Here is an 8,130-nt window from a genome sequence, read left to right as displayed (position 1 = left end):
GGTCCATTTATGTTCCAAACTAAGGGGAAAATTAAAAAAAAGCTCTCCAGAAAGGGGCTTGTTACAGGAAATGGCACCTGAGTTAAGCTATGCTCAAAAAATCAGAATTGTTAAACCTCATACATGCTCCAACAACGTTCACAAAAGACATTATGTTTAAATGCTACCCCCCTCCCAACAGAGATTTTGGTTACCATTACTCTAGCTTTAAGAGAGAGGGAAAGAATTTGGGGAATGATAGTTAACTGTCTTTGAGAAAGTCTGTGAAGGAAGATGGTAGATTAGAGGTATTTACCCAATGAATTCTTCCAACCTATCTCACCAAGCAACTTTAAAATAACACCTCAAGTCAAATTTTGGAGTGGCAGAGCTAACTAAAGGTCAAGATGAGACATTTTTCTGGCATAAGGAAACTTAGGAGGTCCACAGAAAAAGTCTGGGATACTGGGGTTGAGGTCTGCCTGGGGTCTACAAATGTGACAGTAGCCACAGCAGCCATAGCAGCAGTTTTGAGAGTTCTCAGAACAGATATGGTAAGGGGGTTGAATACCTTGTCAGAAAGAGATTACAGGGCTTAGCTGGCACTGGGTGCGGTTGGTTGGCACTGATTGGCAACTCTATTGACTGTAAGCAGTTCTGGGTTGCAGTTCTGAGGTGGAAAGGAGCATTTGTGATCCATTACAGGGAAACAGGGGACCTGGTTATAGGAACACTAACATTTGTAGTTGCAGGAGAGTAGGAGCCCTTCCTGGGTAAAGGCCAGAGCTCAAACCAGGAAAGCCGTGACCACACCTCTATCTAGATCATACCACCTTGGAAGCACTGAAAACTTACAGACCCATAGAACTGACTCTGAAAATAGCAGCATAAAAATGCCTGAAGCTTGATACAGTGCCTCCCCACCCCAGGTGAGCAGAGTCCAACTTTAATATAAAGTTCAAAGTCAATAAATAGACTGGACAAACAAGTAGCAAAAAAAGAACTTAACCATAAAAAGTGACTATGGTTACAGGGAAGACCAAGACACAAACTCAGAAGAAGACACTGTGAAAACAGCTACAAGCAAAACCTCAAAGAAAATATATTAATTGGATCTAAGCTTAACAAGAATTCCTGGAAGAGTTACAGAAAGAGATAAGCATGATAGAGGCAAAATTGTGAAAAGAAATGAAAGTGAGGCAAGAAAATTATGAAAAGAGAATTGACAGCTTGGTAAAAGAGACACTAAAAATACTAAAGAAAATAATACCTTAAAAACTAGAATTGGCATCATGGTAAAAGAGACACAAATATTCACTGAAGAACTTAAAAATTAGAATTGGACAAGCACAAGCTAATGACTTCATGCGACATCAAGAAACAATAAAACAAAGTTAAAAATAAGTCTGTGAGGCATTGTGAATCGAGAACTTTTTTTTTTTAACATCACAATATTGCTTATTATGTGACTTTTTACAATACAAACAAAAAATACAGAAATGCAATATATGAATACAGCTAAATGCAGAACGGTGACTTTTTTCTCTTCAAGAGGCCATGATTCCCCATTTCTAGTAAAATAAAGAAGAGACTGCACACAGGTAGAAACAAGCTGGTAGTTAACTCCACATTTTTGTCTAGAAATGACCTATTAATGCATTTTTCCGGCTACTTACCATAAAGTGTAAAAAGGGAGTTAAAGGAAAGTTTTACTCACTGGTTCCTACCATATGAAAGACGCTATAGTCTATTTTAGAGTAATGGGACGAGTTAGAGCCGACCCCTATCCATTTTCAGGACGCCACACTGAGAGCCTGCCTAGATAACCTAGGGGCTTGTCAGTAGGGGTGGAACTAGATGGATTCAGGAGGAAGGGTCTCGTCCTTGTTTGCAATGCGGCAGTTCTTTGTCCTGGCTCCGGATGTCCAGTGGAGAAGACATCCATATAAGGAAAGGTGACAGGTGATAGGTTCAATGTAAAAGGTGATAGGTGATAGGTTCTACGTAGGGCTTAGGAATGTACTTAGGAATGTACGTAGGTAAAACTATAAATGCATGTGATTTAGATGAATAAAACGGAGTCTTCACCACCTTTGTCTCCCGCCCCATTCATTACTCACGAGATCAAGGCCTCTTGTCCTGCAGGACAAGAGCCTTGGGTCGGGGTTACGGGTTCCCGTAAGTGGTCTAGGGGACCCCAACATTTTAGCAGGGCCAATATACGGAAAATATCTAAATTTAAATGTTATTACAAAAATGAAGCAGTAATGAGAGTCTTCTGGCTAAAGAAGTCACTAAATTGAGAAGAGCATATATTTAAAGAATCCAAAACAAGAAAGGGCTGTTATAAAAAGCTTTAGGTGCACGGGAAGCTTATAAGTTTTTTCCATGTGTATTTTTCACAATGGAAGTGTCAAAAAAAAGAGGGTCAGCTGTGTTAGCCTAGGTCATGTTCTCATCTGCAGAGAATTCTGAGAGACAGAAAGAGAGGGAGAGAGAGGAAAGAGAGGGAGGGAGAGACAAGCATAGTTTGTATCAGAGCATGGCGATTTCTCCTCCACACAAACCTTCCAGAGTCCTTTTATTTTGGAATATCCTGTAAACAATCAAACCACCAGAACAAGATTGTACAACAGTAAAATGTTCTCTTGCATTAAAGTGAAGACATCTGTTTAAAAAAAAAAAATTGGAAAGTACTTAGAGATGTTCCCTTCCAAGTACATGGCACCGCTATGCAATTCAAGGCATCTTAATCTCCATCAACAGGAAAAAAAAAAAACAAAACTTTGTCATGCTGTTAAATCCATCATTATGGATAGAAATGGTGCAAAACTGGTCAAACGGATCCAACAAACACTGACGTCCAGGCCGGCACATACTGGTGGTCACTGACGGGCTTAAAAGATCTTTCCTTTCTTCTTGTTTTTCTCCAAAGCTCTGGAAGAGTTCTGCTGCTCCAAGATGCGCTGCTGCGCTTCCCAGCTGGCCTTGTCATCCTCAAACTGACGCCGTTTTTCCTCTAATTCCTTGCGCTACGCCTCTAAGTTCTTTTTCATTTGCTCATGACGCCGCTGGAGCTCAGCTTCCGAGTCTTTCAGCTTCTGCACCTTCTCTTTGACTTTCATCTCAAACACCTGCTCCATCTCCATCACCATTTTCTTCATCTTAGCCACGTGCTCCCTTCTCTCTTCCTCCATTTGGGCCAGGGGGCTCTTGGTCAGCTGTCCCTTGTTCTTGTTGTTGTCCACACCGTTGTATGTCACAGCCGCCAGCTTGCGGCTCCTGTAATTCTCATAGTGCACGTTGTTCGTCACATCCTTCAGGTCCTGCATGTGGGTTATCAACATGTTTCTTAGAATTGTGAAATCACAATGATCACCATTTTCAACTTCCGCCACACCCCAAGGGTACTGCCTTCCTCGGACCCTCTTGCCATTAACTTCAATGATTGTGTTACTACCAACCACAGCAAGAGGTAAACGGTCCTTTATCTTTTTAACAAGCTTGTTTTCTTCTTCATCATCTGTTTCTGGAAATTCATATATTTTAATTTTATGCTCCTGAATTTCTTTCATTATCTGCTTCTTGAACTGCTGGCACTCCTCAGGGGTCAGCATATCCGCTTTGGCGATGAGGGGGATGACGTTCACCTTGTCATGCAAGCGTTTCATAAACTCGATGTCCAGGAGCGTGAGGCCATGTCCTGATGGGGCGATGAAGTACAAGCAACACTGCACCCTGTTGTCTGGCATTTGCCGTCTGTTCACCCGAGACTCCGCGTTCAGATAATCCTCAAATTTGCTATCAATGTAGTCAATAACAGGCTGCCAACAATTACTATTGTCCACCGCATCACCGAATCCAGGAGTGTCCACTATCGTGAGCAATAACTGAACGCCACCTTCTTTGATTAAAACTTTGTCTTGCTCCACCTGTACGGTCTTTTTAATTCTATGTGAGGGACCTGGGTACTCGGAAGAATACAAGTCTGTTAGGAATAATGAGTTGATTAACGTCGACTTCCCCAAACCAGATTCTCCTACTACCATAAGCGTGAACTCAAATCCTCTCTTCACAGATTTTCTGTATACTTGATTTGGGAGATTCGCAAATCCCACGTAGCTTTCAAGGTTTTTCTGTTGAGCTGTCATGGCGCCGCCGCCGCCGCAGCCGCGGCTCCTCTCCTCAGCCGCTCCCTCACTAACCGACATCCCCTCGCCCCGCGCGGCTGCCTGCCTGCCCGCCCGCCGATTCTCCAACGCCGCCGCCGCGGCTCCTCTCCTCAGCCGCTCCCTCACTAACCGACATCCCCTCGCCCCGCGCGGCTGCCTGCCTGCCCGCTCGCCGATGCTCCAACGCCGCCTGCGCCGCTCAAACGAGAACTTTAAGGACACTTCAGAGTTAACTGTCACTGAGAAAGTCTATAAGTAACTTAGAGAGTTAACTGTCAGCTTCGAGAGAGTCTGAAGAGACATTTTCAGAGAAATGAGTTTAACTAGGTTAAATTAAGAAGACATTCTGGGTAAAATTCCCGAGAGACTTTAACTGTCATTCCAATAGAATTTAATTGTTAGTTTGTGGTGCTAGAGTTTTCAGGGAGTCAGCAGAAGTAACTCTGGTTGTCACCTTTCTCATAGATGATACATTGTTGAAATATGTATTTATGTTTCTTAATTGTTGGTTATTGTAAATAAATTATATGACTAGGAACATTAATGCTAGTCTAAGACTAGAAGTTTGTAGTGTGAAGCAGAAAGGAGAGAAAGTTTATAGGAAACAAAATTCTCCTGTTTTTATAAGCTGGGGTTGTTGCTTGGAGGTAATTAGCTGAATGAGAGATTTTTAATTTATAGCAATTTATGGGGAAATATAGGAACATACCTCTTTATTTTCTTTGAATGAGGTAAGAACATTAGTAAGGAAACAATCTAGTAGCAGGTTAAAAGATGGTGGTTAGATGTGTCTATCCTTGAGAATACCTGAGAGTTAAACCCTCACAACCTGCATCTCATACCTACGAAGCTATAGGTGGGTTAGTAAAAGCCATGTAACACTTGTAGCCCCATCCCTGTTACATGTGGAAGATACCACAAAGCCTGTTATCCTTATATTTAGAATCTTGTACCTCAGATTGGGGGCTTTTAATATTCTGGCCCTGAATGAATCATGTGTACTGGACTCTGCATTTAAATTTGTGTATGGTCTGACCATACACAACCCCACAAACCAGAATTTCTTCTGGCTTGAGCCCTTTGAGACTCAGCATATCTGAGGTTGGCTTTTCTGGAATGCTTGGGGAAGGAGCAGCCAGGGAGTTGGGATCCAAATTAGCTTTCATTGTTGATATTGAGGGTAAATCCAGGAAACTCCAGGTAATGGAAGTAGTTGCAGGGCTAATATTAAAAAAAAATTAAATTAATATTTTTATATCACTTTAATCTCCAAATAAATTCTATCCCAAGGAACCATCACCCTTCCCTTCCCTTGTTTTTTTTTTTTTGCAATAATTCTCACTTTATTTGAGCCAAACACAAATACTAAAATATGAAAAGGAAGTATAACAGTGATACAAGAAAAAAGACAAGAATATAATAGATATCAACATTCTACCACCAGAATGATAAACACAATAAAGAAGTTAAGACTAAATATTTGATCTGAACTTACTTAAATACATTAGAATTACAAGTTACATAAAGAGAAGTAAACAGGATAAGCAGGGCATTCTTTTCAAATGCATATAGAATACTCATAAATATTAATTTCAGACTACCATATAAAAGCCAACAAATTATAAAAGGCAGAAATATATGTTTTTGTAAAACTAGAATAAACCAAGAGTTGACCAAGAAAATATAAACTATTAAAGAAAAACAGCCCACACAGCTATATTCCAATAAATCTTACAAGATAAAGAAAATAGATGACTACCTACAATAGTATCAATTACCAAAAGGAAATATTTTCCATGTTGTAACAGCTTTATCTGATCATATAAGCCCTTAGTCCTCATCTTCATTTATCCACTGCTCTGTTTGGCTGCCAATCTCTTATCTCTTTCTTCAGCAATGGTGAGAAGGATACCTTTTCCACGGGGTAGAGAGATCCAAGGCTTGTTACCTTTGCCAATAACAAAAATGTTTGAAAGCCTAGTGGCAAAGCTATTGCCATTGGCATCCTTCACATGGACAACATCAAAAGAGCCTGGATGCCTCTCCCTATTGTGATCACACCAATTCGACCCAAATTAGCACCACCAGTTACCATACATAGGTTGCCAGTATCAAATTTGATGAAATCAGTGATCTTACCAGTCTCTAAATCAATCTGGACAGTGTCATTCACTTTGATTAGAGGATCTGGATAATGGATAGTACGGGCATCACGGGTCACCAGATGAGGGATACCTTTTGTAGCCACAAAGATCTTTCTCACTTTGCACAATTTATATTTTGCCTCTTCAGCTGTGATGCGATGCACAGCAAAACGACCCTTGGTGTCATACACCAAACGGAAATGCTCTCCTGTCTTATCGATGCTGATGACATCCATAAAACCAGCAGGGTAGGTAATGTCAGTACGGACTTTGCCATCAATCTTGATGAACCGCTGCATACAGATCTTCTTAACCTCATCTCCTGTCAGGGCATACTTGAGTCTATTTCTAAGAAAGATGATGAGGGGGAGGCACTCCCGCAGCTTATTAGGGCCTATGGAGGGTGTAGGAGCAAAAACTCCTGTCAATTTATCAAGCTTCCAATGCTTTGGGGCTGCCACACGCTTCAGGTGCTTCTTGGGACCACGAGCCATGACTGTGGTGGGAACCTGGAATCAGGGGAGCCGGAAGGATGAGTTCTCAGTCGGGGGTAGATTCAGACCCCAGCCTGGTTCTCCACCAAAAGCGGCAACGTGGCCTCGGTCCACACAATACGCAAAGACGGGAGTCACTGCAGAACTTGCCAGACCTCCCAGTTAATAACCACGAGGACGCCCCTTCCCTTGTTTTTAAAAAACACTTCCTTTTCCCCAAAGAATGCAAATCCATTTTCTTTCCCTCCCACCTTTCACACTTCCCTCTCCTCCCCCACCACTGAAAAAAGAGGGAAAAATAAAAACCTTGGAACAAATACATACAGTCAAGTTAAATAATTCTGGCACTGGTCATATAAAAAAAATCCACGTCTCAGTGTGTACTTGGAGTCCATCTCCTCTGTGTCGGGAGATGTTCTATTATGAGTCCTTCGGGACTGTGGTTGGTTGTTGAATTGATTGGGGTTCTTCAATTTTTCCAAGCTGTTTTTCATTATAATATCATTTTTATTATAAAAATTCTTCTCTTGTTTCTTCTCACTTCACTCGGCATTAATTCATACATCTTTTGAGATTTCTCTGATATGATTTCCTTCATCATTTCTTTCAGCACAATGGTATTTCATTACATTTATGTGATGTCATTTGTTTATCCATTCCCCAACTGATGAGTACTCCTTTGGTTTCCAATTCTTTGTCACCACACACACACACACACACACACACACACACACACACACAGCTGCTATAAATATTTGTTTGTAACTAAGGGTCCTGTTCCTTTTCCTTTGATCTCTTTGTGATATAGACGTAGTAGTGGCATTGCTGGATCAAAGGGTATTATGCCTACTTTAATACCAGTTTTGGGCAGAGTTCCAAATGGCTTTCCAGAATGACTGTAGCAATTCTCAGCTCCACCGCATGTTCTTCTCTCAGTCCAGCACTTGCCACTTTCCTTTTAACATGTGAGGTGGAATCTTAAAGTTGTTTTAATACGCATTTATTTAATTATTAGTGAGTTGAAGCATTTTGTTTTCATATGACTATTCCTTGCTTGGAGTTCTTTGTCTGAAAACTGATGGTTTATATCCTTTGACCATTTATCAACTGGGGGATGGGAATCGTAATTATGATTTAAAAAGGAAAAAGACAATTCATCAAAGCTAAGCAATATATCAACAGAGTCTGGCAGGGTAAACCATATTCCATACCCAGTGTCCCCTCTCATCTCGTTTTTGGCAACAAGCTTAGATCCAGGGCTTGATCTGAATTTAGTATGGGCAGCTAGGAGGCACTATACTGCACAGTGTGCCAGACCTGGAGTCAGGAAAGCTCACCTTT

The 8,130-nt window shown here is 41.2% G+C and overlaps 2 pseudogenes across 1 annotated transcript; both read right to left on the bottom strand.

The window, feature by feature from the left end:
* Positions 1–1,390: 1,390 nt before the first annotated feature.
* Positions 1,391–5,347, bottom strand: LOC140525116 (septin-7 pseudogene; annotated as a pseudogene). Its single transcript, XR_011973933.1, has one exon. The product of XR_011973933.1 is annotated as a septin-7 pseudogene (transcript).
* A 119-nt stretch (positions 5,348–5,466) lies between these two features.
* Positions 5,467–7,436, bottom strand: LOC140525117 (small ribosomal subunit protein eS4-like; annotated as a pseudogene).
* Between the last annotated feature and the right edge of the window lie 694 nt (positions 7,437–8,130).

This window comes from Notamacropus eugenii, chromosome 2 (assembly GCF_028372415.1).
Source record: "Notamacropus eugenii isolate mMacEug1 chromosome 2, mMacEug1.pri_v2, whole genome shotgun sequence".
Taxonomy (NCBI): Eukaryota; Metazoa; Chordata; class Mammalia; order Diprotodontia; family Macropodidae; genus Notamacropus; species Notamacropus eugenii.
Note: the sequence above shows the minus strand (reverse complement) of the source record. Positions and strands in the feature narration are given on the sequence as shown.